This window comes from Schistocerca nitens, chromosome 1 (assembly GCF_023898315.1).
Source record: "Schistocerca nitens isolate TAMUIC-IGC-003100 chromosome 1, iqSchNite1.1, whole genome shotgun sequence".
NCBI classification, from domain to species: domain Eukaryota; kingdom Metazoa; phylum Arthropoda; class Insecta; order Orthoptera; family Acrididae; genus Schistocerca; species Schistocerca nitens.
Window position 1 is genome coordinate 1,108,593,124 of NC_064614.1, and position 16,044 is coordinate 1,108,609,167.

Below are 16,044 nucleotides of genomic sequence, written 5' to 3' on the forward strand. Positions count from 1 at the left end.
TTGTGCAAGCATTGTCTTTCACTGGATTGTCTCTGACTGCAAGCGTGCTCTAAGTATATTCATCAGGGGGTCCATCCAAGACATAGGGCAGGCTCTGCTGGCAGCTATTCAGAGCACTGGGTGCAAATATCTGCAAATAATGATTCATATCAGCATGAATGATATCTACCACTTAGATTCTGAAACTGTCCTCAATTCCTTCTGGTGGACTGCTGATTTCATGAACACAACTAGCCTTGTATCAGAGTGGAAGATTTAAATCGGAGCCCAGAACTGCCTACCAAAAATATACATCAGCCACACTACTCTCAGAGAATGCTCATACTCACAGGTCAGAAATGGAACAGGTTAATATGATATTAGTAAACTGCAGGAGCTTTCGTGGTGATGTTACAGAATTAGTATCACTTATTGGATGATATAATGCCCAAATAGTATTACAGAAATTTTGTTGGAATCCTGAATTCAGTATCGAATATTTATCACGAGGATAGGTAAGTCTCCAATGGTGGTGGCATATTTATTGCAGTACTGGTAAGGAATTCGATAATATCTAGTGAGGTTACCATGAATTCTAAATCTGAATTAATCTTGGTGAAGTTAAGCATCAAAGGTGCGTCAAAAATGGTAATCAGCTGCTTTTATAGACTGCCTGCATCAGGAACTATAGTGGTAGATGGATTTAGGATGAATTTGCATAATTTTGTGTATATGTTTTCTGATCAGGAATTTGTAATAGAGTGTAAATTCAATTTTCCATATATAGAATGAGAGAATAAAATCTTCTCAGTTTACAAGTCATGCCACTTCGAATGAAACACTAAAGCTTTCAACAGCAGGTAGATACACCCACCACATGCAACATCGTGCGAGTTTGTGGAAGATGAAATCCAAGCAAAGTTCCAAGTTTGACCGCTTAACTCATGGCGATGCTGACCTGGAGTCCAATAAGGCCCGCAGAATAGTTGTTAACCTTTTGAACCACGATGACAGCTCTGTTGCAGTGCTGAATAAAGGCCTTATTTTCCTCCAGACCATAATGTCTGCCAATATTGGATACTGTTAGTGGAAGAGGGCTGTACATTGGGAACCTCTTGCACAACGCAGCTGAGGATGTCACACTACGACTAGCCACATCCTAGTGAAAGCTAAGTCACTGAAATCCAGTATTAACTGGAAGGAATGACATGGCATGTGCTTATTACGTGATAATGAGGACTTGGTTGACTTGCCAGCCAATAAAGAAAATTTCTTAGGAGAAGAAAAACTTCTCAGCCAAGATAACAATAAAACACTGAGTTGTGGATAAACAGTTTTGGTAAACTACATTATCATCATGAGATCTGTAATAACATTACAAAAGGTGCTACAAACTATTTAACAAATAATGCCAGATTAACCCATGGAGGAATCAATGACAACATATCTTCGTATAGGTTATTATAAAACCACATTTCTCTTATACCTCAAAATTATTACCCAATATTAGTGCAAACACAATTTGTTTCACTTTCTGACATGCCAGTAAAGCAGATCCACACAAAACCATTTTAATGGCAATGTTCTTGGCTTACTGTCCAACTATTATTTGTTCAGGAGTTGATGGTTGAAGCTTGCTGTGTCCTCAAACAGCAGGAAGCACTTGCGATTGGGAGAGTGAATTACTGATCTGTTTTTGGCAATCATAATGCTATTTATTGTTGTGTGAGTCTGTGTGAAAAAAAAATTAGTGACAAACCAAAAAAGTACTGTGTAGTGCACATTCAACGGAACAAAGACAAGCCATCTAACTTTGACTTCCATGAGTGGAGTTGTGAATAACTTAAGCTGGTCAGAAGTGACTTTACAGGTACTGGTATTCAACTACATTTTAGCCCAAACCTTATGGTTACTAATGATGATGGAAAATTTTGACATAGGAATGGGCAAGATGACATTTCTTCACAAACTGTATAGTGTCAGTTTACCATCTTAGTTGAGTAGTGGACAGTGTTTTATGTGCAGGACCTGGCTTCATGGCAGACATTGATATTCTTTTCTGTCAGCATTGCATGAATCTATGTACCTTATTGAGGTGTTGCTTTTGCTTCTTTTATTTTTTCATTCAGTCTGAGGAACATTAAAGTAAATAATCTGTAATCATTTTAATTTTCCTGAAAATACCACAATGTTACATACTCTCATGATTATCTCACACCAAAAGTTTGTTTCAACAAAGGAAAAAGTAACTGCAAAATTAGTTTGCCACTCACAAAGCAGTAAGGCAGCAGGAACTTTTGACCTTGAAACAGATTGTGTCTATATGAGGCTTGTGTCACATAACTTATAATTAGCGTTTCAAGAGTTTGGAACAGTAGTTACGAGAGAGGATTCCTTGAAAAATCTGATTAACAAATTTTTCATTGACAAATGTTTAACAAAGACACTGAATGTCTTTGTGTGTTCTTATGATTCCTCCTCTTTTTATTGTCAGTACGAGCTGAACTCAGACTCAGCCTCTGCACATTCATTTGTTTTATGTCTTTATTCATTAATGCAGGTGGTTTCTTTCCACACCTTTGTTGATTTGGGACATAATATTGCTTGCAAGTATCGAAATTTCTTTGTCGGTATTTGTAATCACATTCAGTGATATATTGTCATCCTTTCATTTCCTCTTCTGTGTTAAACTGGTAGTGTCAACAAGAGCATTCTTAACAAAAACTAACTTTATTTCTTTGCTAACCATATCTTTGCTTACGTGTGAGATGGCAGCATTTTGGGTGATTGTCATTGCTTGTGTGGCAACTGCGGCTATCTTACTTGACTGGTGTTTTGAATCAATGACTAACTAATGGTTTGCACTTATGCTCATAGTTAAGCCTTCAGCTACCTCACAGCAGAAGTTGATGACAATGATGATTTTGGATGTGGAGTGCTCAACATCATGGTCAACAATGCCTAAAAGTCAGCATGCCATTCTCATAGGGTGGAGGGAGAGGGTGGGACACATGAGGAGTAGTTTATAATGCATTAACAATTGCCTCCACTCCCAAGTACTTTATGTATGAGTCTCAACAATTCACAAAATGTCAGAACCCATGTAACATGGGTTCAGTGTTGCCACAGACAGTGGGCAGATGCCTGCCAAACTGAGGACTGCCCTGATGTCAGTATGTAGGACATACATAGCCCAAATATGCTAAACTGAAAGTGGCACATGCCAAACTTCACTGACTTCCTGTCAGTGGAGGAAACTGTGTGTTGCAGGACTACGTTCTATGTGCAGTCTGGTGAGCAGCACTTCCTTCCATTAGTGAGGCTGGCATGAAGTCCCCCATGTCTATGTGGTGACTTTGAGTGACTGTAGTTTGTCTTCTGCCATCTCCAACCATTCAGTTTCCCACTGACATATAATTCACCTTTCAGATAATGAGATGTCAGAGTGCAAGGGGATGGCACCATCCTGACATGTCTCTTTGGCTGCTTGTTGGCTACATCATTGCCCTGTATCCCGATGAGTCCAGATATCAAGCAAATGATCACCACTTGCCACAGTGTTAGAGCTACTATAAGGGGTTGCTGATGAGATGAATTAGTCGGTGTACCAAATACATTTGGTGGACTACTTGTAGTGATCCGAGTGAGTTATAACAGATGAGAAACTTCGTACTGCGATGCCTGTGAATCCACTCCAGTGTTATCATAATGTCATACATCACTGCATCATAATTTGTACATTGATCTGGAAGGCATGCTTTGAAAACCCTATTAGGGAAAACAGCTGTACAGCAAAGGGCATTCTCTTGCTGGGGTCCATCCATATACACAATGATAAAACTGTGGTTCATACTTACACACTGAAGAAAGCAGAGCTGTAAAAATGTAATTTGGTGTACAAGTTTTCTTGTACTGTGTCAAGCTTAAATTCACATTGGACCTCTGAGGATAACAAGTTGGCAATTTGGGCCATCCCTGGCCATGTTTTCAGAGGTCTGATACACCCAGACCCTTGAGACAGCAGTGGCATGTGTCCTGAATGGCTTCGTCGCATGGTGCCAATTCCTGAACAACTGCTCAAAGTTAGGGTGGATTGTTGCACTTAGTGCCAATAACTGAGCCAACACTGAGATTCTCACAGCCATTTGAGCCAAATCCAGAGTGATGGTTATTCATTGTCTGCATACTGACTCTGAACTGGGCTGCTCCAAAAAGCTCCAGTCAGTATCCAAAAGCCCTCATGTTGAACAGCATATAACATCTTGAGATAGGAAATATGGGATGACCCATAAACTACACTGCTGTAATTTGACCACAACCTGACAAGTGGCCTATGAAGCTGAAGGAGGTGGCACCTGTCAGCTCTCCAAGCCTTTCCGCAGAGGCATTTCAATTTATTCAATGGTTTTAAGTCCTTTATCGCAGGCCTTTCAGGTGCAGCATTCAGGTTAATTCCAAGTCAAATAGCAAGCACAGGAAGCACAGTGTCCTTAAAATGTAAAATATTATCCCTCATTGTGATCTCCGGTTGGTGAAAACTTTTGACAAGCATGGTCAAAACTGACACATATAGTGAGAAACCAAAACCAGTTTTATTTCTCCAAGCTTCCAGCCTCCTTATGGTCAGCTGTATTTGTCTCATTGTCACTGTAAAATCAGAGAAAAAGTAGAAAATTGCTAAGTGGCCCACAAAGAAAGAGCATTTACCAGGGCCCCTGACTGCAGAGGAGATGGCATTGACAGCGACTGCATATAATGTGACACTGAGGTCACTAACCTGGGCAATCCCATTCTTCTGAACATAGAAATCAGAAAAGGCATCATCAATGAAATATCAAAAGCACTGATCCATGAGGAAGGACTGGGTCAGAGATGGCCGACATCCACGTATCCCCTACTTATGAAGTTGACAAAGACACTTGCACTTCCAAGTGGTGATGTAGTCCTTCTTGGGGTCAAAACACAAACCAGCCAAACGGTTTTTGGCATAAGAAGGAATCCTGTATCACCATCTCCATAGAATTAAGTGAGAATGCTAGTGCCTGAAACTGCACTGAGAGTGGCACAAATGGCCTTGGGATTCAAGGAGCCAGATGAGATGGCAGTTGACCATGCATTTGACAGTCTTACCCATACAACTGATGAGGGCTACACTCCGCTAACTGTTAGGGCCAGTACAATGCTTGACTGATTTTCACAATGGAATTAAAATTGCCTCCTTCCAAATCATGAGGTACTGCCCACCAAACAAGATCTGACTGAAACAAGATATAAACTTGCCTTTGGTTTCAGGGCACAGATGACAGAGGATGGCATAATGAATCTAATCTGGTCCTGCATCAGTGTCTCTGGCTACAGATAGAGCTGATTCCAGTTTCCATAGTTTCCATATGTAGAATGGAAGACGGTGGACCACCTCATTACACAAGAAAAAGCAGAGCCTCCTCATCTCCACAGTCCTACAAAATACCTGGAATGCAGGAGTTTGTTTGAATGATACAGTGAAAGTAAAAAAGTGTTCAGTTAAAACCTGAGCCATGTATTTAGGCACATCCACTAAGATCCCACTCCTTAACACAGTCATAGGGGTGAATTTCCCTTGTTTGAAATCCATATCATTGAGTCCCAAACTTGTGCAGTGGAAGTGTAGCAGTTAATGGAAGTTGCAAATTCCTTCCTTCTTTTATCATTCACCTTGCTTGTGCTTTCACAGATCTGAAGGCATGAAGGTTTTCTGTAGTTGCATGATGTTTGAATTTCCACAAAACTGTATGTCTGTCTCTGATTGTTGAGTGACATTCATTATTTCACCAAGGCACAGACCATCGTTTCAGGTGGTCGCTAGACTGGAGAACTGAATCTGCGGCTGCTCATTAGATCCCTCAGGTGATATAGTCTACCATTTCTTGGGTACAACCTCATGTTTGAAGATGATCTGATGACTGTATTGCAGTCGGTTTTCCCTTAGAACCACCCGTCTTTATGGTCTACTGTTGATCACCATCCAAGTCAGTAGATGAATCAACAATGGAAAGTGGTCACTGGAATGCAAATCTGTGGCCACTTCCCACTGAACTAAGTCTGCAGTAGCCAAGAGCAAGAAAAGGGCCAATGGCTGAAGACGACCCTGTAACTGTGGAAAAGTGTGTCATCTTATCAGAGTTAAAAAGGCTGATATCCTCTGAAAGACAAGGTGATCGATATTTTGACCCTAGGAGCAAGTGGTAATTGAGCCCCACAGCACATTGTGTGCATTGAAGCCCCTCACGAGGAGGAACGGGTGGGGGAGTGTCTGATGAGTTCTGTAAGTTTATCTGCAAATAAGGGATCACAAGGTGAAATATTTAAGGAACAAACTGCCTGTTGGTTTGACGATTTTTTTGATGTTTCACTAGCATGAGTGGCTGACATTGTTGAAGCTTCACCCTACATTGATGGTGATGGACTGAATTCAAGCTCATGGCTGCAGATTATATGTACTGGCATGTCTCTTCCAAGGGCTTTTCTGTGGTGATTTGTGCTCTGGTTCTCCTCTTGCTACCTGCAACGGTCGTTTGCTGCAGCGTGGGAATCCAGGATCCATTCACCTTGAGGCTTTCTTCTTTCTTGTTGAAACTGTTATCCTGTTTGTGTATTTTTATAGCTTATCTGAACAAGCTGGTGTGATAGCTTTTTTCTACAGCAAGAACTTCTGTGTCAGCCATTTTTACTATATGGTCGGTCTCACACAGCAAGTGCTCCGCCATTGCTGATTTCTCCACCTGCCCCAACCTACAATGCCACTTATGTTCGGTGATCCTGGTGTTGATTGATCGTCCAGCCATTCCAGCACAGACTTTTCCACATGTGCACGGAATGCGATATATTCCCGATGCTTCAAGTGGGTCCATTTTCTCCTTTGCCGATCTGAGAAACTCTTTGATATTCTTTATGAGTTTATAACTAGTATTTACACTGTGTTTGCATAATATACAGCTGATTCTGTCCATCAGTCTTGGAATGCATGGCAGGAAGGCTGTACCCGATATTTCTTTTTTGATGTGTCATTTCACTGAATGTTTGATTCTGTGACATTTCTTACAGAACTGGTGTAGTACCCATTGCTCCACAGAACAATTTCCAGATGTTGCATCTCACCTCTCAGGTGCTACAGCTCAAATATTCAACATGCTCATGTTAGCATCTTATCAGCCATGCCTCTTTTCTGCCTCTGGTGGTGATCTGACAATTTGGCTGGTATTGATCTGTGTGTGTCACTTTTCAATACACGCTGTGTCCCAGGTTTTCACCATTCCTTGTGATGAGCACATCTAGAAATGATAGTTGTTTGTCCTTTTCTATCTCAATAGTATACTTTATGTTTGCATGGATGCCATTCAGGTGTTTTAGGAAGTCATCGAGCTGTTCCTCACCATGGCTCCACACAATGAAGGTAATGTTGACATATCTGCAGCACACCTTAGGTTTACAACGTGCCAAGTCCAGTGTCTGTGCTTCAAAATGTTCCATGAAGAAGTTGGCCACCACTGGACTAAGTGGACTACCCATGGTGACACCTTCCAGTAGTTTGTAAAAATTGCCATTCCACATGAAATAGCTTGTGGTGAGACATGCAAGAAAGAGTTTGGTGACGTCTTGCAAGAAAATGGAACGAGTGTACTCCAGAGAGTCACTGAGTGGCAGTTTGTTAAACAAAGAAACAACAACAAAGTTGACCAGGATGTCGTTTGATCAAAGTTTTAGTTTCTTCAGCTTCTGAATGAAATGTCATGAGTCCTTTATGTATGTGTCAGCCTTTCCCACATGTGGCTGGAGCAGAGAGGCCAAGAATTTCACCAGTTTATAAATCGGTGAGCCAGGAGTACTAACAGCTAGTCTTCTGGACCTTTGGTAATCCATATAAATGAGATAGTAGGGCTTCTGTGTTGTGGAGGTTCCTCTGTATGTCCACCGTGAGACAAGATGCCCTGATTAATCAATTCATATTCTGTGTCATCCGCTGCATTCGATCCGTACTTAGCTTTTTGCACATTGTCAGATCTAATATGATTCAGATCTTCTGCTCATAATGTTCAGTCTTCATTACAATGGTCATATCAATATACTCTTGTCGGCATTTAAGACTCCTGATAGCTTGTAACTCTTCTTTATTCTGGATATGTGAGCTGCAGCACCTCAGATGTGAGATGCAACACCTGGAAAGCATTCTGTGGAGCAATGGGTACTCCCCCCAGTTACACAAGGAATGGAACAGCATCAAACACTCGGCGAAGTGACACATCAGAAAAAGAAATGTTGTACAGCCTTTCTGTCATACATTCCTAGAATGATGGAGAGGATCAGCCATATATTGTGCAAACAAGGCTTCAAGATTATTTATTAATTGAAAAAGAAGATCAAACAGTGCCTCAAATCAGCAAAGGAGGGAAAGAGGCTCACTTGCAATATAGGGAATATACTGCATTCCATGTACATGTGGAAAATCTACATTAGAATGACTGGACAATCAATCAACACAGGTTCACCATACATAAGCAGCACTGCAGGTTGAAGCAAGTGATGAAACTGGCTGTGGCGAAGCATGTCTGTGTGAGACTGATCACACAGTAAAATTTGCTGATATGCAAGTTCTTGCTGTACAGGAGAGCTATCCAACATGCTTACTGTAGAGAAGAGCTATCACACATGCTTGTTCAGAGAAGCTACAGAAATACACAAACTTGACAATAGCTTCAACAAGAAAGAAGAAAGCCTCAAGATGAACAGAGCTTCATTCCTGTGCTGCAGTGAATTGCCATTGCAGGTAGCTAGGGGAGAACCACAGTGGAAACGACCATGGGAAACCCCTTGGACGGTAGTGAGTGAGGTACATATAATCTGCAGATGTGAACTTGACTCCACTCCAGTCCAGCACAAGTAATGGAGGGTGAAGCTTTGACGATGTCAGCCACTCCTGCTGGTGAAATGTTACAAAAATCTCAACAACATTGGCCGAAGAACCTGAGACAGTACCCTACAGGCAGTTTCTCAACAAGTGGCCACAGAAGCCTTAGCAATGAGATTGTAACTGGCATGAGAACTTCCACTTCAATTGCTTCTATGGCCATGGAACAAACAATGCAAAATCCAGGATGGAATTTAACATGGTAAGAGAGACAGGAGAGGAGCGTCATCTATCATTGCTGAAAACAGCCACTTCACCCTTAGTCCTCTCCTTCCTGTGACACGTTTCTGATAAATATTCAATGTGACATTGATTTGAAATGACACAGTGTCATAACAAGGAAGTTATAGAAAGGAAACAGTGAAATGAAATGAATCCTCTTAAAAGTCATGAGTGAGGGATGTCACATGATTGATTTTCGATTTCAGCCAAATGCCAGATGAAAGTGGTTATGGTTTCCTCATTTTAGTCACTCATATTCTGTGGGTATTTTGAAAGTAGAGTATATGTGCATACTTGTAAGATAAGCACTGCCAAATTTCTTTTTGAAATCATCCTAACATTTGCACAGCTTATAATTGTATGCATAAAACAATAAAAATACAAATATATCTTATTTCAAGTGCATACTGTTTAAATATATTATCTGTTAGTTGTAATGTACATTTGTGTTATGCACCAGCACAGAAACAACTTCCATTTGTTAAACTTCATTATTTTATCCTAGATTTTTGAATTTTCTTATGTACTATCATGTACCATGCCCCTTTCCTTTGACTTCCAAGAACATGGTAGTGGGTTGTTCAATTTGCTTCATCCTGGTCACAGTGCTGCCACTCTATGGTATTCTATGTCTTTGGGTATGACCCATTCTTGAATACTGCTGGAATGTTTAGGATTTCCACGAGATTGGATTAAAAGAAAACATTAAAGCAATTCAGATGCATGCTGACAGATTTGTTACTGATATGTTTGATGGAGATGCTTCCTGGACTTAAATGGGAATACCTGGAGGGAAGACAACATTCTTTTTGTGAACACTATTGAGAAAATTTAGATAACTGGCAGTTGTGGCTGACTATACAACAATTCTACTACTGCCAACATACGTTTTGTATAAGAGCTACGAAGAAGAGATAACCCTTTGAGGTGAACAGGCATAACAAAAAGACTGTTAAACATTATAGATTTTTAGCCAAACCCTTCTTCAGCAAAGCACACACACACACACACACACACACACACACACACACATATTAATACAAGCAAGCATACTTCATGACTGAATGCAGTAACTGTTACCAGAATGCAACTGTCGTATGAATAACTATCTTTAGTGGGGTGGGGAAGGGGGAGGGACAGCAGTGTCTGGGTGGAGGGAGAGAAGAATGCTGTCTGGTGGCATCTGCAGGAACTAAATTTTGGCCCAATGAGACTGTCAGATGCAGTGTCAGGAGGTGATGTGTGGGGGGAAAAAACAGAAAGTGGAAAAGTAGAGGAGCAGGGAAGGGGCAAGGACAGGCAGCACACAATGAGGGTGGGGGAGGAGGTGAAAGGCCGGGGGGTGGAAGCTATTGGGTGGCAGGTGTGAGGACAGTTTGTTACCATAGGTTGAGACCGAGATAATTTCAAGGGCTGAGAATGTGTTGTAATGATAACTCCCATCAGCGCAGTTCAGAAAAGCTGGTGGCAGAGGAGAGGATCCAGATGGCCCAGATTATGAAGCAGCTGTTGAAATGAAGTGTTTTATGTTCAGCTGCATGTTGTGCCATGGAGTGGTCTACTATGCTCTTGGCCACACTTTGGTGGTGGCTGCTCAACCTGGAAGACTGCTGGTTGGTAGTCATACCAATATAAAGAGCTGTGCAATGGTTGCATCAGAGCTGGTATATGACATACCTGCTTTCACAGGGGGCCCAGCCTTTGATGGGGTAAGATAAGCCTGTGACAGGACTGGAATAGGAAGTGTTGGGTGGGTGGATTGGGCAGGTCTTGCACCTTGGTGTTCTAGAGTGATATGATCCCTGTGGCAAGGGGCTGAATTGGGAGTGGGATAGGTATGGATTAGGATGTTGTGGAGGTTGGGTTGGTGATGGAACAACACTTTAGGAGGGGTGGGAAGGATCTCGGGTAGGGTGCCCCTCATTTCAGGACATGATAATAGATAATCAAATCCCTGATGAAGGATGTGATCCAGTTGTTCCAGTCCAGGCTGGTATTAGGTGATGAAAGGGACACTCTTTCATAGCTGGCTCTTGGGAGTGGTGGGAGGATTGGGGGTGTGCAGGGAAATGACATGGGGAAATATGTTTGTGCACTAGGTCTGTGGGTAGTGCCTGTTTGTTAAGGCATTAGCAGATACATAATCCTTGGGTGGCCAGGCTGTATGGAAGGGATTTTTTGGTGTGGAAAGGACGCAGCTGTTGAAATGCAGGTACCCTTTGTAGTTGGTGGGTTTAATGTGGACAGAGGTGTGGATGGAGCCATTAGAGAGGAGGAGGTCAACATCCAGGAAGGTGCCATGCTGAGTCGAGGAGGACTAGGTGAAGTGAATGGAATAGAAGGTGTTGGAGTAATGAAGAAATGGGGATAGGGTGTCTTGGCTGGGAGTCCAGATCATGAACATATCATCAATGAAACTGGGTTTTGGGAGGCTAGGAAAGTTTCTTCTAGATGGCCAATAAACAGCTTGGCATAGGAGGGTGCCATGTGGGTGCCTATTGCTGTGCTGCAGATTTGTTTGTATACCTTCCCTTCAAAGGACAAGTAGTTATATCTTAGGATAAAGTTAGTTAGGCATATGAGGAATGAGGTAATGATTTGGAGTGATGGACTTTGGGAAAGGTAGTGTTCAACTGCGGCAAGATCACGGGTATGAGGATGTTGGTATACAGAAAATGGTGTCAACACTGACCAATAGGCAACTGAAAGTCTCACCAAGGCCTTAACAGACAGGCACTATCCCACGAACTGAGTCAAAAACAGATATCCCTTACCATTTCCCTGTGCACCCCTAATCCTCCCACCACCTGCAGGAGTCAGCTCTAAAAGAGTGATGGGGGAATCCCACCCAAGATCCTTCCCACCCCTCCTATAGTGTTGCTCCATCACCCACTCAACATCCTAATCCATACCTATGCCACTCCCAATCCCATCCCCTTGCCACAGGGATCAAATCCCTGTGTACGACCCAGGTGCACAACCTGCCTGGTCCACCCACCCAGGACTTTCTATTCCAGTCTTGTCACAGGCTTATCCTACCCCATTAAGAGCTGGGCCACCTGTAAAAGCAGCCATGTAGTATACCAGCTCTGCTGCAACCACTGCACAGCTTTTTATATTGGTGTGACAATCAACCAGCTGTCCACCAGGGTGAACGGCCACCATCAAAGTGTGGTTAAGATCAAAGTAGACTACCTTGTGGCACAACATGCAGCCGAAAATAATTTTCCACTCCCTGTTTTCTCCCGTGCACCCTACCTTCTGACGCTGCACTTGGCACCCTTGTTAGGCCCTGCATGTCCCGCCACACAGTGCTCTTCTCTTCCCATCCCCATACATTGTGGTCCCTCCTCTTTCAGCACCCCATTCTAGATTGCTATTCACATGACAGTCGCATTCTGATCAGAGCTGCCAGCAGAAGCGATCATGTGTGTATGAGGTGTGATTACTTTTGTGTGCGTGTGTGTGTGTGTGTGTGTGTGTGTGTGTGTGTGTGTGTGTGTGTGTGTGTGTGTGTGCGCGCGCGCGCGTGCGTGCGTGCTTACTTTCTGAAGAAGGCTTTGACCAAAAGCTATCATGTGTAACAGTCTTTTCGTTGTGCCCTGTCTGCAACTCAACAGGTCATCTTTATACTGAGTATCAATCTACTCTTTTCCTAATAGTGTTGACATACCATCCTGGAGTTTCTGTTGTTTGAAGACAAGATAAGAGAAATTAGAACTCATACAGAGTCATGTAGATAGTCATCTTTCCCTCACTACACTTGTGAGTGAAACAGAAAAGGGAATTACTACAACTCCCCCATACACTTATGGTGGAGTACAAATGTAGATGCAGATGTATTTACATTCACTATGTTATTTTTTCCTACCTGTGGATGTAAAAATACTCTCCCATCAAATACATAGGCCCCTGCTTTCTTTTATTCCTTCCACCTCTCTTCTGTGCTGCTTTTGGTGCTCTTGGTAGTGTTGATTTCTTTATGATCTTTTTACATGCTGCTTCTTCTAGTCCATGAGATGTTTTTGCTGCTGGCAATTGTTCTGCTGTTAGTATTGCTTCTGATGTTATTGAGATTGATGCCCGTGTTTTCATCTCTTCTGGGGCCATAGTACATCGATTCGAAGCTCAATGAGCAGTGTGATTAGGCAATGTGTTTGTTTGTGACATTACTGGTCCTAGAAATTACATTTTGTACATGTATGTACTTGTAACACAAGACAAGTCATCATGCTTACAGTCTAGACAATACATACATATAATAACCTATGCAGTACACACACACACACACACACACACACACACACACACACACACACACAAATATTGCTGCTGTGGACTGTGTCTCACTCACTGTAGTGTAGAAGTAATAGTCACTGGCTGCTGGGTCACCAGTTTGATCGCCACCTCCTCTCATTATTTAACATCTGTAGTTTTTGGAAGGTTCTGGGTATTACTTATGTATAGAATTTTGGAACTTGGTAGACTATTCTATGAATGTTTAAATAGGCAGCTCAACTCCAACTGAACTTTCACAGGTAGTCAGTAAAAGTGCTCTCTATGTGATGTATTAGTTTTTGTCAATCACCTTGCTCTTCTCTCATAACAGGTATTTGATTCTACATTCTGCATGATACAGTTTGTTAGAGACACCAGGTATCTTGGACACAAACATCACTGTGATTCATAAAACTATGCACAAGCTACTACATTCGTGAGCCAGAGTACAAACAATACATTCCTCCTATGACCTGTATTGTCAAGGAACCAACAAATACAAAAACATTGATGAATTAAAATGCACATCAGGCATCAAGCAGTGTTTTCTCAAGATGACAGTCAGAATCCACCTAACAGGTGGAATGATATGATGTGTCTTGCCAATGTCTACTTTTACTTTGATGGCACAGCCAGCAGTGGTTTGAAAACCACAATAGAAAGCATAAGATCTGGGACAAATTTCAGGTGTAAATTAGAAAACAGTTGGTAACAACCAACAACAGATTCACACAGTAAAAGAAGAACTGAAGAACAGAGTCCAGCACCAGGGAAAGATAACACAATCATATATACAGAATCCTCTGATGCTTTGTCACAGAGTGAATTTAAATGTAATGGAAGCATACAAGGTTTCACATTTAATGGCTGGCATAGCAAAAGGCCTCTGTTAAGCACTTATTTTGAAGGATGTTGTTGTATCAGAGGACTTCATCGTGTGTTTCCAGAAATAGGTACTGCACCAGAAAAATAGCACATCAAAAAGAAGTTTTACAGATTTCTGAATGTTATTCTAACGGCAGTTACAAGAAAATGTCAGGACCTCACACTACTGTTTAAACATTTTCCTTGTGACAACTTCATCATCTCAAAGTAGTATTTACACAAAATGGCCTTAATTATTTATTGGATGTATTCCAATCTCTGTGTTCCCCTATGGCTTTTACCCTCTACAGCTCCCTTTGATATCACAAAAGCTATTTCCTGATGTCCTAACATTTTTCCTGTTATCTTGTACTTGCTGCCAGGGTCTTCCACATGCTCCTTTTCATGACGAGTCCACAGAGAACCTCTTCACATCTTATCTTAGAGGTCCACATAAATTTAATCATACTTTTACAGCACCACGTCTCAAATGCTTCAGTTCCAGTGACAGTTTTTCCATATCCATGATTCACTTCCATGCAATCCTGTGCTTTGAATGTACATTCTCAGAAATTTATTCCTTAAATTAAGGTTCGTGTTTGATAATAGCAAACTCCTTTTGCCTACAAATGCTCTCATTGCCCATGCAAGTCTGTTTTTTTCCGTTCTTCTTGCTTCATCCATCATAGCATCAATGCAGTACTGAGTGTGGAAGAGTAGAGCACAAATTGACAGAGCTACTCCAAGAAGTCCATGCAAATGCAATTGCTTTGGGTGACTTTCTACCATTGAAGACACACTCTCACTGTCATAAATGAGAGGAATTCTGTTCAGCAGTCTGGACATTCAATTAAACTGTGAAGCCTCTAGTCAGCCTCACAAAAGAAACCTTTATATCAGTGATGATCATAGCCACCCACAAGTGGACGAAGCTTGGCACACAAACTGCCTTTAACAGCCACAACATATCAGTAAGGATATGTATATAGGAACAGCTAAACCAGACTAAGAGAGTCATGCCAATGCCAACAATGGAGAATTGTACTATGCTACCATTACTGAGTAACCACCAGACGAATCTGCTATCCAGCCACCAATAGGCCCAGGTTTGATAAAGGAGCAACACAGGTAGGTGTTCGTCATTCTTTGTCAAATTTTAGGTGCATTCAGATTGGGAGTCAAGACAGAAACAACCTAATGTGTAACACCTATCAACACTAGGGGTCATTCCTGTATAGATCAATGCTCACACGGGGAAACTCCAACTGTATAACAGATAATTCAGATGAAATAGATGCTGTGGAATGACATAGTTCATTCTTGAGAAAATCACCACCTAGAAGAAAGATGGCACTTGGAGTTTCTGGGTCCATTACTGACATCTGAATAGAATCAATGTAAAGTGTATATACCCATTGCCATTAATTAATGCCACATTGGGTGGTTTGAAGGGAGTGAAGATTTTCTTCACTATGTGTATGCAAACTACCTGCTGGCAGAACAAGCTTGAAGACTGACTGGAAAAGACTGCTTTCATAATATCTGATGGTCTCTTTAAGTTCAAAATTATGCCACTTGGTCTGTGCATTGTTCCAGTCACCTTTGAATGTACAATCGACAACCTAATTTGATGTCTTGAATGGATGACATGCCTTTGCTACCTGAATGACATTGTTGTTTTAGTGAAGAAATTTGTAGAGCATCTAAAACACCTGATAACGGTGGTGAAATTTATCTACAACACAGGCTTTAGCCAG

General features: G+C 41.7%; 1 long non-coding RNA gene across 1 annotated transcript in view; it reads right to left on the reverse strand.

The window, feature by feature from the left end:
- LOC126198863 (uncharacterized) overlaps positions 1 to 16,044 on the reverse strand; it is a 54,408-nt gene that overhangs the window by 11,255 nt on the left and 27,109 nt on the right. Inside the window, exon 2 of the long non-coding RNA XR_007540106.1 lies at positions 13,017 to 13,323. This is a non-coding gene — a long non-coding RNA (uncharacterized LOC126198863). The remainder of the gene's footprint in view (positions 1 to 13,016; positions 13,324 to 16,044) is intronic.